Raw genomic sequence first — 21,094 nt, 5'->3', positions numbered from 1 at the left:
TTACACAGAAAAGGTTAGCAAGCATTTTTATCACACTAAAATCATGTTAACATGCATATTGTTTACGTCTTGTGGCTAAACCTAAATGTTTTATCCATCTTAACGGATTGGCCTATTCACATCCATTGCAAGTGCTTTTCTGTAGCCCAGATTTTTGCTTTTTTTTTTTTTTTTTTTTTTTAAGGAAAGGAGGGGCAAGTCAAAATTTATTTTTGTGGTAATCAATATTATGTCATAAATGCTGTCAACTGCTGTCAAGCTTAACTTGTATTGAACCCATAATATTCCTTTAAGTAATGACTGTCATATTAGGTTTGTCTTTACTTTTTTTTTTATTTCTGTGCCTCACAGAAGTGGCACAGGTGTCTGCAATGTTTTCACATTGTACCAGGAGAGAGTACCATCTGTTGTTTTTCAGCAACCCTTTGTCCTCGTGGTCTCAGTGTCATTTATTTACATTTGAGAGGCTAAACATTGCTATCCTTTTTTCATATCTTTCTATGATGTCATCATTCTATGTCATCTTATATCTCTCCTTTTCCTTCTTCCTCCACTTCTTTTTTAACATATCTAAGTAGTTCTTCCTCATTAGACCAGCATCCTAATGTAGCCCTGTAGACAAGGTGATAAACACACAGACACGCTTACACTGGCGGCCAAATGTTTGGATCAACGTACAGATTTTGCTGTTTCGGAAGGAAATTGGTACTTTAATTCACCAAAGTGGCATTCAACTAATCACAAAGTGCTGTACAGGTGCATCTCAAAAAATTAGAATATCGTGGAAAAGTTCATTTTGTTCCGTAATTTAATTCAAAAAGTGGAATTCCATATATTCTATATTCATTACACATAAAGTGATATATTTCAAGCCTTTTTTTTTTTAATCTTGATGATTACAGCTGACAGCTCATGGAAATCAAAAATCCAGTATCTCAAAATATTAGAATAAAGAATTTATAATACAGAAATGTCGACCTTCTATGTTAATTTATGCACTCAGTACTTGGTTGGGGCTCTTTTTGCACTCCATGCCACACCGCACTGATGCAGTAATAACAATAACAATAATCATAACCATGGTAACCATCCCTTAAAGAAGTTTGTTATTCATGCCAAATCAATTTTTAGAACAACATTCAAAAATCTGACCTTGAGGGAACAATGCATCTCAATAAAACTCATTTTAAAGATGAGTGTAGTAACACTTAGAGCCAAGTATACTTATAGCTTATTTAGTCAGATGTTAGAGAAAAGTGCTTTTATTTCCTTTATTTTGTCAAAGAATGTAGACATCATTTGTTGCCTCACATAACTGTAGCTGAAGAGAGGAGAGTAGAAAACTCAATCAGCTTCCAGGACGCCACAAAAACACAAGAGGTGTATTGTCTGGATTTGATGAATGCTTGAATGAAGATATAGTTGCACAGCTTGCTATTTGATTTTCCCTGCTATCGGAATGAAAAAGAACTCTTTGTCTGCACTGCTTTCAGCATGCCACAGTAATGCCTTTTTAACAGCCCCTACAAATGTTGTAGTTTTATCTGAATAAAACTCACCAATACAATTAAAACTTTGTTGTAAATTAAATTGTAATTTGATATAGCTAAATGAAGAGATCACATGGATGACTGTGTTTGCTGGAAGTGAAGGGAGTTTCCTTTGTCTGCATTCTGAAGCAGCAGTATGAAATTCCCCTTTGACTTGATGATGCATGTGGCTAGAGTCCTTTTCTATATTTTATATTTTTGCTTACTGATATTATTTGAAATCAACTTTAATTAGAAGCTATTGTGGCAGGGTAAGCAAGAGACAGGCACAGTGAGTGTGGCGTCAAGCCTCGGAGAGGCATTTATTGGAAACAATAATAAATGTAAAATGTCCTAAAGGGATAATAAAGTGTCCAAGGGGGAATAGTGTTGATAATAAAGGGGGAATCTGTCATCCTCGCGGTGAATGAGTCTCTGTGAAAGGGGTGGGGTAGTGTCCATAGGTTAGTTGTGCGCTTGCCACATCTGATCTCCAACTTTGAGGCCTCATCTCAACTCATCTATGTACTTTAACTTTTTTCCATTTACTTACTTAGAATCTATGTCTACTTAGACAAAGACAAGTCTTTGTGTTAGGTTTATTCCAAGACTTAGTCCTTGGGTATATCCTTAGGATATATCTACTTAACATTTATAATCAAACATTTATTTTGTGTATTGTCAAATTTATTCAGTATTCATTTTTTCATTTTTTTTTTTTTTTACAAATTAATGTTGTTATTCCTTCTACAAATCATCTGATTTATTGAAGTTATTTCCATCTGCTGGATCTTGCTGCATCACTTGGTAAATGAATAAACAAACAGGAGCTTTCCACCTTCCTCCATAAAGTCCATCGGACAGTTCTTTGACAGACCCCGTGTTGTACAGTGTCACTCAACAGTCATAGTATCACACTGTCACAGGCAACTTTCTGCGAGATAGCGACAAACTGACAGAAATGTGCGTGAATTTCAGAAAATGATAATAATAGGGACATATGAGTGTGTGCGTATTTAAGAAAGACAAAGGAAAAGAAAGATGCCTTTAAAAGAAAGTGAGTTACTGACTGTAAGACTTACATTTTAATGGAGAATTATCTTGTCCCGATTTAGAAAGAAATGTATAGAACGAAGAAACATTCTAAAACATTTTAGTATCTTGTGCGAAATAACTAAGCAACATTAAAAGTTAGAAGTTATGTTGCAAAATCGTGTGACCCTTTTAAGCCCTACCCACACAAAAAGCAAATTTTTGAATCCTACTATGATAAAGGCTTGATTAAAGATTATTAATTATATCACGTGACTTTGCGCTTCAGAAGCTGATGAAACAACTTCACCAAATTCTAATTAAGCAATATCACACGATCAAGAGTGCGATATGGCCCTACATCAGCACTGCTGTGATTCAGCTGCAGCGGCCTCGTGCCCTAGGTAATCACAGCAGTGCTGATTTAGGGCCATATAGCACGATTGCGAGTGTGATATTGCTTATATACAACAGTTCAATGAACAAGTAAATTTAAAAAAATTAGGAAAAACTGAGTACATCATAAAAACACATTTGTGCATGGAACTAGTTTCTTATGCGACGGATCAGAATCTGCTGTCGCTGGTTCAAAACAAATAATGCGTCCAAGCCTTCGTTAGTAATTCAAAAATGTCACTTCAGAAATAGTATCAGGGCTTGTGCTGTTTCTAACAAGTTATTGGATAAACAAGGATGAATGGATGTGTGTGTGTGTGTGTGTGTGAGAGAGAGAGAGAGAGAGAGAGAGAGATTGAGAGAGAGAGAGAGAGAGAGAGAGAGAGAGAGAGAGATAGAGATGGAGCATGTGCTATCACCTGTTGCCACTCCCAAGCAGAGATGTTGTCAGCTTTCTGAAGATCAGCTTTGTCAGTGGTAAAATAGCCATCCAAGCGGGGGTATTCCTCTCTGTTTCGCGGTAGCCGGTGCTCTAGAGTCATTCACTATAGAAACCGCAATGTCCTCCGCCATTTTAAACAGTATGTATCCAATGTGGTAACTCCGGTAAGAGGTAAGCACCTTGAGTTCTTTAATCAATCAGTCTGTTGTGTCTCTCAGCTGTGATGAGCCGTAATGCTGAAGTTGTTCGTTTAAAGCCGTTTAAAGCTATTTCCTAGCTTTAATAGTGTAGTAGCGATCACGGAGCGCTGTTGTATGTAAACAGTCGCTGATGCGGCAGGTCACCAACTGGCTCATATTACACACAAAAATGATCTTTTGCCACCACCTGCTGGCTAACCTGTTAAAAAAAAAAAAAAAAAAAAAATTCAAACAGTAGCTCTTAACACATATGTACTGCTCTTACACTTTAGTTTAGAATGGCACGAACACAAGTGGAGTGATACACACAGTGAAGCGTCCGAGTGCTGATGGTGTCAGACCATCATTGCTCATGGAACGTCTCTCGTCCAATCAGATTCGAGGACCGAAACTAACTGTTGTTTATTTAATATTAATAGACTGAAGTCTCAGCCATAGTAGTATTCGTAATTTCACGTTCAGCATGGTCAGGTTTGAAAAAATGCTCAATTCTGGCATTTAAGACCGGAAGTTTTCAAACGCTAAATAGTTTGTGGCACCTTATCAGGGGGCGGTGTTCGGACATTACTCTCTTTTCAGTTTATGCGGAAAAAGCAACACTATGATTTCACTCTAATATGGAAACAGCCTGAAACTAATTATTTGTAACATTATAGCCAAAACCCCTCTGGATCAATATCTGAGCTCAAGCCTTGATCTTTTTGTAGATACAGATCCTCATACAACCTTCATTTCAGTAGTTTGTATGTTAATGCAATTTTGTAGGCCTATAGAAGAGGTAAACTTGTTTGGCTTGCTGTCGGTATACTGGAGGGCTCGGAGCTCGAGACTCGACTTGAGTCCTGATTTACCACCCCCCCCCCACCCCCCAGATAAATGATGAATCTAGAGAACAGGTCGAGATGGGGTGGAGGAGGGATGTCAGGAGAATTTTCACGGAAGCAGCGGCTTATATAGGCTACTCCTGCCTGCGGGCCATGATTTGTTAGATTAAAATTAACATGCCCCTCCCGAATCTCTGTTAATTAACTCCATACACAAGGAACAGACTTGTAGACCGAAGCCTGTTTTAACTTAGTGACTTTCAAATAAATGCTAAAGAAACTAAACTTACAAATTCCATATATTGGAATTAAAATTTAAATAACATTTGGATTAAATATACAGAAAATACAAGTTACCTTAGAAGAAAAAGACTTTTAGTTTGTGCCTGCCAATATTTGAAGTAGCCTACTAAACAAGGATCGGTAGGAGCTCAAGAACGTATCTGCATTATAGAAGTTCAAAATTATTAAAAATGTGGTCATTAGATGCAGAATAAAAATACCTAGACAAACAAACCACCTCATACCACCACCTCAATTCTTGTTGTTCCAGGCTATCCATAAATTTTGAACAGGAAAATTATTGCGGCCTCATATGTTTCATGTTATTTTGTTGTACTGTTTCTTCCATGTGTAGGTATTGCTGTTACTGAATGTCACACTTGCTGCTAAAAGTCACTGGGATTCGGCCTGGGTTCAAGGATCCATCAAAAACAGATGAAGATGGGACATTTCCTGTAGAGAGGGCCTGGAGTATGCACATGACAGTATCTGCTGCCCGAACTGTTCAGCTGGTAAATGAAAAAAACTTCATGACTCTTATTCAGCTTGCAACGCCACCATACGCAATTACTCTGTGCATAACAGTTCTTCTATTATGGCTTAAAAAGATCTTGTAATTTTATCTAATGGCTGTTTATTAAAATTTGGTCTTTTTTATCCTTTTATACACTCATTATCCTTTTTGCTGTCTTTTCCACCCTCTTGTCTAATCTTTCCAATATCTTTTCGCTTTATAGGAACTGTGGGGGCGAGGGCATGGCTGAGCGTTCATCTGGGTAGAGAGGAAGTGGTAAGGGTTTTCACCTGAGATGAATTGCTGCTAATTGTGTTCCCTATCTGTCACTCACTCAACGTTGTGTCGATGCCATGACACTAGGGGTCACTCTTGGGAGCCCCAAACACCTCTGCTTTTTTGAAAAAAGGCCAATGGGAATTGGCGAGTGGAATTTGCATGCCACTCCCCCAGACATACGGGTATAAAGGAGCTGGTATGCATGCCATGGATCTCCTGCAAGCACACCAATCCAAGGCGCTAAAAGAACTGCACGAGGGTAGTTGCACCTTTGGCTCAACTTGCTTGAGATGCGAGAGGCTGACAAGGCATGGTTCCTTGACGCCCCCATCTCCCAGGTTGGCCTGTTTGGTGACACCGTCGAGGACTTTGCCCAGCAGTTCTCAGCGGTGAAGAAGCAGACGGAGGCCATACAACACATCCTGCCCCAGCACGGCTCAAGATCCTGCACCCCGTTTGTTCGTCGCCAAGGGCATCCTCCTGCAGCAACAACACTGGTTCCGCCGCAGCCTGCCCCCGTGGCCCGGCCCCGGCATGGAACCCAACGCAGGAAGCAGACGCCACCTGTCTCACTGCCGGCGGCTAAGAACCTGAGGAAGGCTTCGAAGCGCCCCTGAGACGGGCGACCCAGGGGTGAGGAGACCTGCTTCTGAGCTGGTGAACAGACCACTCCATCCCCCAGTGGGGGGCCGGGAGGAGAATCTTTTGTTGAATTTTTTGCCGCATGCCCAAAAGGCTGCGGTACCCATAAGTTCGACAAAAGAGTGGTTTTCTAATTTCCTGGGTCACATGTCCGGTGCGCATGGCCGTCATCACGACCACCATCCACCGTCCCATTTTTTCAGGTATGACGCTCCAGCAGCGGACCCCCAGCCCCTGTGTGCCCAGCTGTGGCACAAACACACCCACACGGGATTGGTTCCGGTGGACTACGGGGACGAGATTCCTCCTCCCCCCTCCTCGGCCAATCTTATGGTGGGCGGCAGGAGCCAGGTAAGTGCTTCGATGTCCCTGGACTCAGCATGGCCACAGGGCTCGAGTCCCCTCAATGTGGCACCTCGAGCTCCGCCCTGCCGCGAGGCCCCACCTGCCGGTACGTCCGACATGATCATTCCCTTGGTCCTCCTTGCCCGGAGTTTGGGCACGCACCTCGCGCTTTCTAACCTAGCCTTTCCCTTCCCTTGAGGTGAAGACGTGCGCTCGAGTCCCAGTCGTGTTCACAGACTGTGATCCCTGGATGACTTTCCTCCTTAGCCCTCTGGCAGTTGAATTTGCGGAGAAACTTGCTGCCGGCCCAGTACGTGCGCTAATGAGGCCCTGTACTGAGGTAAGTGCTCCACATGTGCTGGTTCCCCAAAGGCGACCCCATGTGATATCTTCCGCAAAATCGTTTCCCTTTCGGTAAACTGCGTCTTCCTTGGGCAGAGGCCCCACTGCCCCCGGTCGCCATGCTTTGTAGAAACTCCTCCCCCTTCGGGTAGGACCTACCATGGGACCTCTCCACATGACATACTTCCGGTGACATACAAGACTCGATAAGACCATGTGACGTATTCCACTCAAAATACCCCCCCTTTTTGGGCGGGGTGTGGTCTCCGTGGTGTCTTCCCCTTAGGAGGGACACCCCCCGACATTTATACTTATGGCTCCCAGTCGGTTAACAAATTCCACTCTTTTGGGGAAAAAAGAGGAAAAGAGGTCTCAGCTGGGCTAGCCTGTCCCTATTGTTGGGCAGTTGACTTGTTCCTGAAGGACTGTTCGACGCTCATAAGAGCATTGGGGGGAGGTTACATGATGGCCTGGTGTGCTGGCTACGAGGCACACAGCAGTCTGCCTGTCACGCACCGCCAGTTCACATAACACAGTTCACGTAACATAGTTGTGGCGTTTTGTATAGGGACCCATAGTGTCACTACATCGACACAATGTCGAGTGAGTGACAGATAGGGAACGTCATGGTTACTTTCGTAACCTCCGTTCCCTGATGGAGGGATGAGATGTCCCATTGGCCTTTTTTAAAAAAAGCAGAGGTGTTTGGGGCTCCCAAGAGTGACCCCTAGTGTCACTACATCGACACAACGTCTCGCTCCCTCCATCATGGAACGGAGGTTACGAAAGTAACCATGACAATTTCTATGTTCACAGTGAGAGGCAGTGAGATAAAAGGCTGCCCAAAACCCAGAGAGGGAGGGAGAGAGAACCCAGCTGACACACTCTGTGTGTGTGTGTGTGTTGGCCGCTGTCAGCTGTTTTGAAAGCTTTACCGTCATGCTTGAGACAGACGTGTTTAATTTATAAAATAAAAGTGACATACCTGGGTTTGAATCGCAGTTTCCCACTTCCTCATTTCATTGAACCATTACAGGAACATATGTGAAAAAGGCCTGCCTTAGTGATTTAAAAAAGGAGAGTGTAAATCATGCGAGTTTGATACATACACTGAGCATGACAATGGACTGCTGAAGTGTTTACTGTGCACCAAGTGCCATATAGGTAATTTTTTAGGTAGATTAAATATGTAGTTAATAATCATTGCCAAGTCTACACAAATCCATAATTGTTGTTCACAATTGTTGTATGCTGTTTGTGCGCCTCCATTCCTTCTGTAGATCAGGAAACTACAGAGAAATGCACAAGTACCCAGAACACAAGATACAAATGGGGTAATTTTGTTTACCCAACCAGGCATGTGAGGTGTGCAAGAAGTGCAGCAAGTATGTCTTCATCTCAGCGTAATATCTTTATCTCATTTTGGGGCAAATTGAGAAAATTTGATGTTAACTCGCATTAATCACTGCCTAGATTACTAACTGACTGAAGAAACTTGTCCAAGTCTATAAATGTTAAAGAATAAGTTCACCCAAGAAAAAATATTCTGTCATTATTTACCCTCATGTTGTTCCACACCAGTATGCCTTTCTGTCCTCTGGGAAAAACACAAATGAAGATGTTGGGCAGAAAGTCATACATGTCTGGAACAACATGAGGGTGAGTAAATGTGATTTTTTTTTTTTTTTTTTTTGAGTGAACTATCCCTTTTAGATAATTTCCTTTGTTAAATCCAGATGCGAAAAGGATGAGGAGATTCAAAAAAGATGTACAATCATCTCCAACATTGTCTTTAGAATGAAAAGCTCCATGGGCAGCTCCATCTCAGGTAACACTTGCATGTAATCAAGTAATACTGTACAAATTCCTTCTCCCTCCATAGCCCAGGGAATTCCAACATAGTATGATTACAGTTGATCATATGTATTATTTTCACATCCATATATAATATAAGTTATAAATGTTTACCTGCCATTTGTGTGTACAGACTGTTCCCCACATAGTGATTCAATCTCTTTGTCTTGCAGTGACTTTTATTGTTATTTTTGCCACTAATTGCAATGCTGATATGCATTGTGAGCATCCTCTACTGGAAGAAGTCAAAACCAAGTAAAACAGCAGGTAATCTTGAAATGCAACAACCCATCTTTCCTCAGTTCTTTCAATTGTTTCTTTTGTCTTGTCACTTGGTAATGATGGTAAGTCTGTAACACACAACAGTTAAAGAGATCCACAAACACAGTCCATTACCTGTGCATTGATCAGCTCTTATATTTCTCAGTTTTACCTAGAGAACCTCTATATTTGGATGGAACAACACTGAATTAAACATTAATTACTGCCAGTTGCGTAGCCAAGGGTGGGCTGGCCCAAATTAGACCCAGGCCCATCCAGAATATTAGAGATTATTCTTTGACTTAAAATATATATTATAAAATAGTAATAAATAAATAAATAAATAAAAAAGCATAAATTCAGATTTCTGAAAGTATGAAAGCACTGTTTGAATATGCCGCTTCTCTGTAGTTAAAGGGATAGTCCACCCAAAAATGAAAATTCTCTCATGATTTACTCACCCTCATGCCATCCCAGATGTGTATGACTTTCTTTCTTCTGCAAAACTCAAATAGTGATTTTTAGAAGAATATTTCAGCTCTGTAGATCCTCACAATGCAAGTGAATGGGTACCAACATTTTGAAACACCAAAATCCACATAAAGGGAGCATAAAAGTAATCTATAAGACTCCAGTGGTTAAGTCCATGTGTTCAGACATGATATGATAGGTGTGGGTGAGAAACAGACCAATATTTAAGTAATTTTTGTCATAAATTGTCCTCCCTGCCCATTAGGGCGCGATATGCACGAAGGATGTGAATCACCAAAAACAGAAGAAGAAGAATGGGAATGTGAAAGTAAAGTGGAAATTGACAAAGCAGGGAGGTGATTAAGGAAGAGACTTATATATGGATCTGTTTCTCACCTACACCTATCAAATCACTTCAGAAGATGTAGATTTAACCACCAGAGTCATCTGGAGTACTTTTATTTTCCCCATATGTGGATTTTGGAGCTTCAAAATTCTGGCACCCATTCACTTACATTGTATGGATCTAAAGAGCTAAGACATTCTTCTAAAAATCATTGATTGTGTTCAGCAGAAGATAGAAAGTCATACACATCTGGTATGGCATGAGGGTGAGTAAATTATGAGATAATTTTCATTTTTGGGTGAACTAACCCTTTAAGGAAAATTTGATTTAAAAAAAATTGGGGTGAAAACTCGGCCCATCCATTTTTATTTAGGTCCACCCGAAAGTAATTTCCTGGATAAGCCTTTGATCACTGCACACATGATCAACCATACAATACCTTGTTGCCCTGCAGGGTGACAGTGATGAGGTGAGAGAGGAGAGACAGAATGACCACAACTCCAAGATGGATGACTCCTCTCAGTTCCAGCTGTTCCTTGAACAAAACTATGTGGTGGGTACCCTGTCCCCTGCTTCATTAGAGATGGAGAATGACAGGGGACTGGGAGACAGCCTCCCCAACACCGCCAGTTCTTCACAGATTAGCCTGGCCATGTCTGCTGTGCTTGGTGACCTCCTGCCCTGCTATGCTAACCAGCCTCCAAGCTTTGCACTTGCCTGGCAGCCTCACACTTTGGTGATGGTTGCAGCTTTGAGAATTATACTCATTGAGGGAATCGAAATTGACTTTCTGGTGAACATATGTGCTAGAAATGGTGAGGATGTTGTGGATAAGTTTTAGATTAGGTCAAATGAGTTTACCAGAAATGTCCATTTAGGGTCTCTCACTGGTCTTTGCCTTTAACACTACCTCTGTTTCCATATAACCTTTTCAAACACTTACAGTTGATCTCTGCTGTTTAACTTCTCTCTAACTGAAAGGCAAAATATAAATGCTTAAATGCTTTGCATTTGGTAACTTAAAGGTCTCTGCATACTTCCTATGAAATCTAAAAACAAATGGGTGTGACGTCATTTAGAGCAAAATCTGGCCAAAAAGGTGTTTTTTGAGTTTGTTTCAGTGGTTCATAACAGCTCGCCTGGACAAACTTACAGGAAAATTTCTTACCTGCTGCAATGCGCCTTCTTACTGCCATTGGTCCACGTCATCGGTTGGTGTGACCTGGAGCTCCACCTACTTAAGATCAGTCGACAAGAACACACTGGCGTGCAGAGTTATTATCGAGCTGGTGCAAATTTACCTACATCTGTTTGATTGTTCACGTAGAGACATTTTCCAAGAGTATGTCATGTGATTTTTAATTAGTCTACAAAAGGAATCAGATCTACTCGAATACTCTTAAATGCCCACTCACTCTTTTGTTTTATAATCTGCTGCAATCACATGCTGTCTGCTGCGAAAACCGATCACTCATCTGCCCATAGAAAGATACTATGTCTATCATCATTCTTTTGTCTGTATTCTGCCCATTAACGCTTTTTTTTGTACACCCATCTTTGCAGTAGTATCAGTGTCCTCATAAATGACAATAACAGAGTGCAATCAGGGCAGATTATGGCCACATATAGCATGTTAGCTAATTAGCTTCATTAATTCAGAATGTAAACAAGACAAATTACACATTACCTACTGCATATATATTACTGTAAAAAATCATAGTAGTAAATACAGCTTCTTTTAATGATCTTGTGTAAATTTTACTCAGAATGAGGCATGAAGTCATTGATAACACATTTTAATGTCATATTAGCTGGTTTACATGCAGTCTTGAGCGTCCTTATATTTAAATGCTCTGCTAAAACGCCTCCCACAGCGGTGTGGCCGTTGTCTGAATGTCTGCAAAGAGTATGTTGTTGTTCAACTGTTTCAAACTTCTTTTTACCTCGGAATTAAGAATGAAGAAGAACATCTCTATAAGTGTGCTAGGGGCTTAATTGTCTCACTTGCACAAAAGAAAAAAAAACAAAAAACAAACAGATTCTATATTTCTCAAACTGCATCTAAACACATGGGAAATGCAAAATCTGGTAATATTTCACTTGTTGAACTTTGATGATAATTACATTTATAAATAAACTGATTTATTTATAAACTATCAGTAAAATGTACTTTTAAAATTTTATTAAGAAACATGCTTCGCTACAGACATAGCGGCATTAAACACATTAATTTAATCTTATGCATTATGCATTCCTTCATCTCTTATAGGAACAAGAGTTAACAGGAAGACTTGTTCCTTTGAACGGTAGGGACTAAGCTAAGCTCTCTCATTTCCTTTTTACCTTTTTAATTTTTAAAATGCAATATGCTACACTGTATTTTCATTTGCAACGTATTGTCTCATCTTCATAGGAGAAGATTTATTGAAGAAGTCGTTTGATCTCTTTGAAGAAATGGATGTCCACTATCATAACAGATTCTTCAGGCTTATAGGGTTGAGAGATAATGCCATCAAAAGCACAGTCTCTTTTTCCAGAAGACCGAGTTTACGAACTATTAAAAAACTGGATGGAAAAGGAATGAAGGCAAATTTGAACAACTTTATTGAAGTATTAATTTATTTAGACCAAAGACTATCAGCAGAAAATATAATTTCAAAGGCAATTAGTAATGGATATTTTAAATATGAAGATGGGTGAAAAGCAACTTGCAATGACTTCTAAGGAATTTTTTTTTACTTTTGTGCAGGGCTTATCTGCTGTAGTGTCATTTCTCAACCGTTCCAAAAAGTATTTCACTGACATTATATTCATTATGATGGCCAATAATGTGCAGACATTTAGAGAAGACAAAAACTATACCACTGTTTACAAATTTTAGTTACATTTGAAAAATGCACATTTAAGGCTCGTTATGAATTAAAGGTGCAATGTGTGAACGGCTTGTAAAGCAACTTAAAAAATGAGCCCTTCCCGGACTTCCTAGGTTGCCTATTAAAGTCTGTAGACTGATTTTCATGCGAAGGGAGCGGGTCGCTTTTGCTGAGAAAATCCAAAGGATGTGACGTTTATGCGTGCTCCTGAGAGCCTTGCCTCAGTGCTTCCGATATTCAACAGCGACAACAAACTGCAACACTAGGTAATGTTATCTTAGAGATGGAATCCAGCAAACGGCCGGCTCCCAGCAAAACACTGACTCATACGCAAACTTAGAGAAGGCAAAAAAACCCAAAAAAAACATTTATCTACTGAATCCAGTCTAGCTAAGCGGGAATGTGATCGTGGTCGAGCGAAAACTAGAGTGAACATTGGCAGGGCATTTGATTTCTGGAGGGACCTTTGTTCGGTTTTGGGGATCAGAACTGACCCTGAATTGGCGTTCTTCTTATTGGACAGGTAAGTTACATAACTGCAAAGCATGTGAAATATAGTGCCATAAGGATTGATCTGTGTAACTTTAGCTAACTTGATCTTGCCTGCTAACGCTGACGAATTGCAAGCTACCTTGCTTCGTAACTTTCAAATAATTTCAACGATCTTCTCTTTATACTAAAAGTCAGGTATAAAGGATACATTTAAGCAAATATGCTGGTTTCTTATTTGTAGTACAACATATGACATACAAAACATACAATAGTGCAACAGTAAACTGTCTGGTATAGTTCAGTAATATGTAGCTGTATGTGTGTATCAGTATGCTATGTTAGCTGATAAGTAGTTTTAGTTTATTCTCAAAGTTTGTAGTAAAACAATTATAACTGTAATTTTAATTATGCTACCTCATCTGTCAGCATGATGCCGGTGGATCACGTTCAGTCTCTTTGTTCGTTACGTCATTGTTTTGGTCGATGCTCGCTCACTCGCGTCCCTATGGAGTGTGTGCATGAGCACGAGCAACAGGTAGCTGGCTGCAGTTCACTTAACGGCCACAAGTGTCATTAATAACAAGCGTTTCTGAATCTTACATACTGCACCTTTAAGTAATGTTACCAGTTGTGTTTTTGTGGAATTTGCTTCCATTTTGTATGCCGATATTATAACAAAATATCTTGAACGAAATGTCAACACATATTGTGATACTATTTTGCATTATTCTGTGAACTAATAAAGGCAATTCATTTTGCACATTAGTATCCTTTACTGATTGTGACACAATGCTGTAGTCAGACGTTTTCAATTATGTTTCAGCTCTGTTTTATGCTCTATATGTTCATCCCATATAATACTATAATATAGTTTGCAAGAGCTGAATGATGATCATATGAATTTTCAGCATGTTGCTTGAGATGCTGTAAAAGAACAACTGTGTATTATTAGGTGACACAAGGAAACTCATTCAGTAAATTCAGTAGTAATGTTTGGCTGTTCCTGTAAACTTAAATCTTCCTTCTGCTACAACATTACATCAATAACATCCTAGGCAATTGTGTGCTTCCAACATTTTTGTAACAGTTTGGGGAGGGTCTTTTCTGTTCAAGAATAACTGTGCCTCTGCGTGTGCACAAAATGAGGACTATGAAGACATACAGTTGTGCTAAAATTTGCATACCCTTGGAGAATTGGTAATATATGTACCATTTTTAAAGAAAACATGAATGAGCAGGCAAAACACATTTCTTTTATTTCTTATGGGATTCATATTCAACTGTAGGTTATAACAGAATGGCACAATCTTAAAACAAAACATGGCAACAAAGGAAAAAAATAAATGACCCCTGTTCAAAATTCTGCATACCCTTAGTTCTTAATACTGTGAATTGCCCCCTTTAGCATCAATGACACCATGCAGTCTTTTGTTGCAGGTGGTATAGCTGCCCATTCGTCTTGGCAAAATGCCTCCAGGTCATGCAAAGTCTTTGGTCGTCTTGCATGAACCGTACGTTTGAGATCTCTCCAGAGTGGCTCGATGATATTAAGGTCAGGAGACTGTGATGGCCACTCCAGAACCTTCACCTTTTTCTGCTGTAACCACTGGAAGGTCAACTTGGCCTTGTGCTTAGGGTCATTGTCGTGCTGGAAAGTCCAAGAGTGTCCCATGCGCAGCTTTCGTGCAGAAGAATGCAAATTGTCTGCCAGTATTTTCTGATAACATGCTGCATTCATCTTGCCATCAATTTTCACAAGATTCCCCGTGCCTTTAGAGCTCACACACCCCCAAAACATCAGTGAGCCACCACCATGCTTCACAGTGGGGATGGTATTCTTTTCACTATAGGCCTTGTTGACCCCTCTCCAAACAAAGGTCTATTTTGGTCTCGTCACTCCAAATTACAGTGTGCCAGACGCTGTGAGGCGTGTCAAGGTGTTGTTGGGCATATTGTAACCGGGCTTTCTTGTGGCATTGGCACAGTAAAGGCTTCTTTCTAGCAACTCGACCATGCAGCTTATATTTGTTCAAGTATCGTCGTATTGTGCTTCTTGAAACCACACCATCTTTTTCCAGAGCAGCCTGTATTTCTCCTGAGGTTACCTGTGGGTTTTTCTTTGTATCCCGAACAATTCTTCCAGCAGTTGTGGCTGAAATCTTTCTTGGTCTACCTGACCTTGGCTTGGTATCAAGATATCCCCGAATTTTCCACTTCTTAATAAGTGATTGAACAGTACTGACTGGCATTTTCACGGCTTTGGATATCTTTTTATATCCTTTTCCATCTTTATATAGTTCCATTACCTTGTTATGCAGGTCTTTTGACAGTTCTTTTCTGCTCCCCATGGCTCAGTATCTAGCCTGCTCAGTGCATCCATGTGAGAGCTAACAAACTCATTGACTATTTATAAACAGACACTAATTGCAATTTAAAAAGACACAGGTGTGGGAAATTAACCTTTAATTGCCATTTAAACCAGTGTGTGTCACCTTGTGTATCTGTAACAAGGCCAAACATTCAAGGGTATGTAAACTTTTGATCAGGGCAATTTGGGTGATTTCTGTTATCATTATGATTTAAAAAGGAGCCAAACAACTATGTGATAATAAATGGCTTCATATGATCACTATCCTTAAATACATTTTTTTTTGCATGATCAGTCATATTTTCAAAATCAATGCCAAAATTTCACAATTTCTGCCAGGGTATGCAAACTTTTGAGCACAACTGTAGTTTACTTAGTCTGGTGTGGAACAACTTCAATGGCCTGCAACACCTACTGAACATCTGTGGGATTAATTGGAATAGAAACAGGGAGCCAGGCCCCATTACCCAACATCAGTGCCTGACCTCAATGTTGCTTTTATGTCTGAATAGGAGCAAATACATGCATCCATGCTCCAACACCTAGTGGAAAGCTTTCAGAGGAGTAAAAACTAGATAGCAGCAGAGGATGGAATTAATACCCATGCTGTTAAAATCAAATGTTTAACTAGACAGAAGCACATTAATGAAGTTAAATTATGATAATAAACTATTTCAAAATAGTCCTCGCTTTGTGCAAAGGGACATTGCCTTGCTAGAACAGAAAAGGAAATTATAAATTATGACAAATTAATTAAGATCCATAAAGTAATCATACATAATTCATAAAACATTTAAAGGAATAGTTCACCCAACAATGAAAATTCTCTCATCATTTACTCACCCTCATGCCATCCCAGATGTGTATGACTTTATTTTAATTTTTTTCTGCAGAGCACAAACGAAGATTTTTAGAAGAAAATCTCAGGTCTGTTGGTCCATACAATGAAAGTTAATGGGTGCCAACAAAGCAGCAAAAGGAGGCATAAAAGTACAACATAAGATTCCGGTGGTTTAATCAATATCTTCAGTAATATCTTCTGCAGTATCAATATCTTCGATTACACTTCCTACTGCTTAACACATGCGCACAGCCGCTAGATGGCGCTAGAAAGAGTAATTGAGCTTGAAATCATGATTGTACCTAGAAGCTGCAATGGCAAGATGTACAGTGAAAAAGGAGTTACATTTTTGGTTTGTTCTCACCCAAAACCAACTGGATCACTTCAGAAGACATGGATTAAACAACTGGAGTCATATGGATAACTTTTATGCCACCCTTTTCTGCTTTTTGGAGCTTCAGAGTTCTGGTCACCATTCAGTTGCATTGTATGGACCTACAGAGTTGAGATACTCTTCTAAAAAACAGTTTTATTACGTTTTAGGAGGTGGCAGAAGCAAAAGGAGCAACCTCAGTGCACTGGTACTTGTGGAAAGACAACTGGTATCAGTATGACTGTCTGTTCCAGTTCAATATATTACAATATATTCATGTTTACAAAGTGATGTCGAACAAAAAGAGCTTTATCTTGTGTCTCTATTGGACATTGAAATTTCACATCATGTCAAACAGTGACGCAAAGATGCGAAGCATACTCGATTGCTCTCATCATCGTTGAAGCAGCTGTTAACGGCAAGCGCGTGACTTATGTGAGCGACCTCGCATCATGTTGCGGCTGCTGTAGTTCCGCCACTCGCTTGGTCACGCCGCTCTCTCTGGGTGTAGACATTGTTTCCATCAGCATTTGAGCAAAACCAATGACCTAAACAGATATGAAATAAATTAGCTGCCAAACTAGCTTGGTATTACATTGACGTTGTAATACAAGTACTGCAAGTACAAAAACAAAAATTATCACGTGAGACAACAGAAGTTGTTCCTGTCTGTACAGTAATGACTGATAGGAATACAAGTGAATACAAACCTTAATTTTATTGAGGAAGATTCCCCTCAGGACGTTTTCTCAGGACAGGAGGCAAAAATGACAGTTGAAAAATGTTTCCGGTTACTTATGTAACCTCGGTTCCCTGAGATAAAGGGAACAAGACACTGCAATGAACGCTGTGGGGAAATTCCTTTTCCACAACCTAGTGGAAGCCCTTGTATCATAATGGCAATCTTAAGATTGGCAATGATATTTGAGCCCTGTCCCTTTAGGCGTGCATTTGCCCTATATAAGCGGGCGCTCAAACATAATTTCTTCCGAATTTTCTGACTGAGGGACAAGAACATGTCGCTCGTTCCTCGAAACGCTGAAATAGTAGTGCGGCCAAATTTCGCAATTGTTCGTTCCCTTCATCTTAGAGATCCGAGGTTACATGAGTAACCGGAGACGTTCCCTATCAATTCAGTTCACTTGACATTGCAATGAATGCTATGGGGAACTGAGTCCCATCATGTAGCATCATACCCTAAGATGTACCAGGGTAGAAACACTTAGAAGAATATGTATATGAGGTCACGGGCCCTTCGGCCGACTTATATGTCTTCACGTGTGTATGAAAATGAATAACCCCACATGGTGAAAACCAGATGGAAAGTTAATCTTAATCTGAGGATCTATATGAGTCATATAATATACACAGAATATTTAATCCCTTCATAAACAGAGGTAGGGAGGAAGGTTTTATTCTATAGGAAGTGCTTGTGACTTCTAGTGGGAGTACAATGGATAGCAGCCTACACAGGAGCTCGGGCTCACCTGCTGGGAGTTGGAATAGTAAGCTCTCTAGACAGAGAGGACTTGCGGAGTGATGAATGCCACGTCTAGGTTATAAAACCTTGCGAACGTGTTCTGCGAAGACCATCCTGCTACAAAGCATATATCCTGTAGGGATATACCATTTGTCCATGTCCATGAGGAAGCTATGCCTCTAGTTGAATGCGCCTTTATGCCAATACGGCGTGACTCATAAGCGAGGGCGATCGCATCAATGATCCAGTGAGATAGCCTTTGTTTGGAGATGGACATGCCTTTTGTGCGTCCTCCATAAAAAACGAAGAGCTGATCTGACAGTCTAAACTGGCGAGTGTGCTCCATGTACATGTGCAGTGCTTGCACGGGGCATAATAAAGGAGCTAACTGCTCCTCATCCCAATTAGATGGTGGAGAAGAGAAAGTTTGTAGGTGCACTATCTGAGCCCTGAAGGGTATGGAAAGCACTTTAGGCACATAGCCTTTTTTGGGTTTGATGGTGGCTTTTGAAAGCCCCGGACAGAACTCCAGACATGAACTGTCAACCTACAGCGCCTGTGTATATCACCAACCCACTTGACTGAGGCCAGGGCCAACAGCAGTGCAGACTTTAAAGAGAGCACACGCAACTCAATGGATTCCAATGGTTTGAACGAGGGACTCATGAGTGCACTCAGCTCCAGATTTAAGTCCCGTGTTGGAACCGTAGCAGGGCGAGGAGGGTTCAAGTGCCTTGCTCCCCTAAGGATCTTTATGATCAGATCATGTCTGCCTATAGAGGAACCAGCTTCTGGGGTGTGAAATGCCGATATGGTCACTACACAGACCTTAAGCGTTGATGGAGTATGACCTGCATCTAACCACTCTTGAAGAAATGTAAGGATCTCCGTTATGGAGCAATTCACTGGGCCTTTGTTGTGTGAAGAGCACCAATCCACAAACGCATGCCATTTTAGTGCATAGAGGTGTCTCGTAGACGGCACTCTAGCTTGCAAAATGGTGTTTATTACAGACTGAGCCACTTCCGGCTCATTTGCTGTGCTCCGTTCAGGGGCCATACATGTAGGTTCCACAGCTCTTGCGCTTGAGAGAGCAGATCCCTCCTCAGCGGTATTTCCCATGGTGGGCTGCCTAATATCTCCATCATTTCCAGAAACCATGGCTGTTTGGGTTATGTTGGCGCAACCAACAGAACTGTTTCCTTGTTCTCTCAGACTTGAAGTCTCCATTCCCCCACCATCGGTCCCTGGCACGACAGCATGTGCGCTCCACAGTTAAGACAACCCGGAACATACTGTACACGCTCCACATGAGTAGGCATTGCGCCAGGCTCATCATTGATAGCAATCGAGTGCTGCCCTGGTGATTTATGTACGCTACCACTGACATATTGTGTGACCGAATCAGAATGTGATGATTCACTATGTCGGAATGGAAAGCTTTCACCGCTAAGAAGACTGCTAGCATTTCCAAGCAGTTGATGTGCCACGGCCATTTCCCACTCGTCCAAGTGCCGAAAGCCAAGCGTCTATCACACAGCACACCCCAACCCTTGTTGGACGCATCCGTGTTCACCACTTTCCACCTGAAAACCTGACCCAGCATCACACCCTGCTGATAAATGTTTGGAGTGGTCCATGGTGCTAGAGCAGCCAGGCAGCGGCGAGTCACGGTGACACGCATGCACCACTGATGCCAGGCGTGACTCTGTACATGGTGTTTGAGCCAGCACTGGAGAGCACTCATGTGTAAAAGACCTAACGGTATGATGGTGGATGCTGCTACCATAAACCCAGCACTTCAGTGGAAATGCGTTCCCCAGTTTGAACTGAGACAGACACTGGTGAATGGTCTGGAAGTGCTCGCTCGTGAGGTGCGCTCACATGCTTATGGAGTTGAGTTGAACCCAAAAAAGGAAATTTGTTGGCTGGGAGAAAGTGTGTTCTTTGCGCAGTTGACACTGAGACCCAGGCTGTTCAAATGGCGTAGTACCAAGTCCCTGTGCTCACATAGCAGAGCCTCTGATCGGGCCAATATTAGCCAATCATCTAGGTAATTCAGAATGTGCATGCCGTTCATCTTTAATGGGGCGAGCGCCGCATCGACAAATTTCGTGAACGTGCACGGGGCCAGAGAGAATCTGTAGGGAAGGACTTTGCAGGGCTGGGAATGGATCCGGGGGCCTGGGGGGCAGCTTCAGGGCTGGGAATGGATCTGGAGGCCTGAGAGGCAACTTCAGGGCTGGGAATGGATCGGGGGGCCTGAGGGGCGGCTTCAGGGCTGGGAATGGATCTGGAGGCCTGGGAGGCGGCCACAGGGCAGGGAATGTATCCAGAGGCCTGGGAGGCGGCCACAGAGCAGAGACTGGGTCAGGAGGCCTGGGGGGCAGCCACAGGGCAAGGATTGGGTCAGGAGGCAGAACCGCTGGAGGAGGAGACTCTGGGGAAGCAGGCGGAGCCGTGGAAGACTCTGGGATAGAGCCGAGGAAGGCGGAGTCAAGGAAGGTGGAGCCGTGGAAGGCAGAGCCATGAGAGGCTCGAGAGGTGAAACCGTGGAAGGTGGAGCCGTGAGAGGCTCGAGAGGAGAAGCTGTGAAAGGCGGAGCCGTGAGAGGCTCGAGAGGCGAAGCTGTGAAAGGCGGAGCGAAGGAAGGTGGAGCCAAGGAAGGCACAGCCGTGGAAGGCTTGAGGGGCGGAGCCATGGGAGGCTCAAGGGGCGGAGCCATGGAAGGCGGAGCCATGGGAGGCTCGAGGGACAGAGCCATGGAAGGCGGAGCCATGAGAGGATCGAGGGAAGAGTCTGTGGAAGGCTCAGGGCTGAGAGCCGTGGAAGGCTCGGGGCTGACTCCCGTGGTAGAGACTACAGGCTGAGACTGGGGATCGGCCTCTGTGGTCGAGAGCTCGCACAG

The 21,094-nt window shown here is 41.9% G+C and overlaps 1 long non-coding RNA gene across 6 annotated transcripts in view; it reads right to left on the bottom strand.

Annotated features, from left to right (window-relative positions):
* Nucleotides 1-21,094, bottom strand: part of LOC127434312 (uncharacterized) — a 39,714-nt gene that overhangs the window by 10,677 nt on the left and 7,943 nt on the right. For 3 of the 6 annotated variants that reach the window (XR_007896016.1, XR_007896017.1, XR_007896013.1), the window contains exons 2-5: nt 10,928-17,254; nt 8,796-9,031; nt 7,813-7,886; nt 3,377-3,798 (exon numbers count right to left, since the gene is read on the bottom strand). This is a non-coding gene — a long non-coding RNA (uncharacterized LOC127434312). Of the gene's footprint in view, nt 1-3,376; nt 3,799-7,812; nt 7,887-8,795; nt 9,032-10,198; nt 17,520-21,094 lie in introns of all 6 variants that reach the window. The other 3 variants (XR_007896014.1, XR_007896015.1, XR_007896019.1) reach the window with 3 other exon arrangements.

Source organism: Myxocyprinus asiaticus, chromosome 4 (genome assembly GCF_019703515.2).
Source record: "Myxocyprinus asiaticus isolate MX2 ecotype Aquarium Trade chromosome 4, UBuf_Myxa_2, whole genome shotgun sequence".
NCBI lineage: Eukaryota > Metazoa > Chordata > Actinopteri > Cypriniformes > Catostomidae > Myxocyprinus > Myxocyprinus asiaticus.
This window is presented reverse-complemented; position numbering and strand designations above follow the sequence as displayed.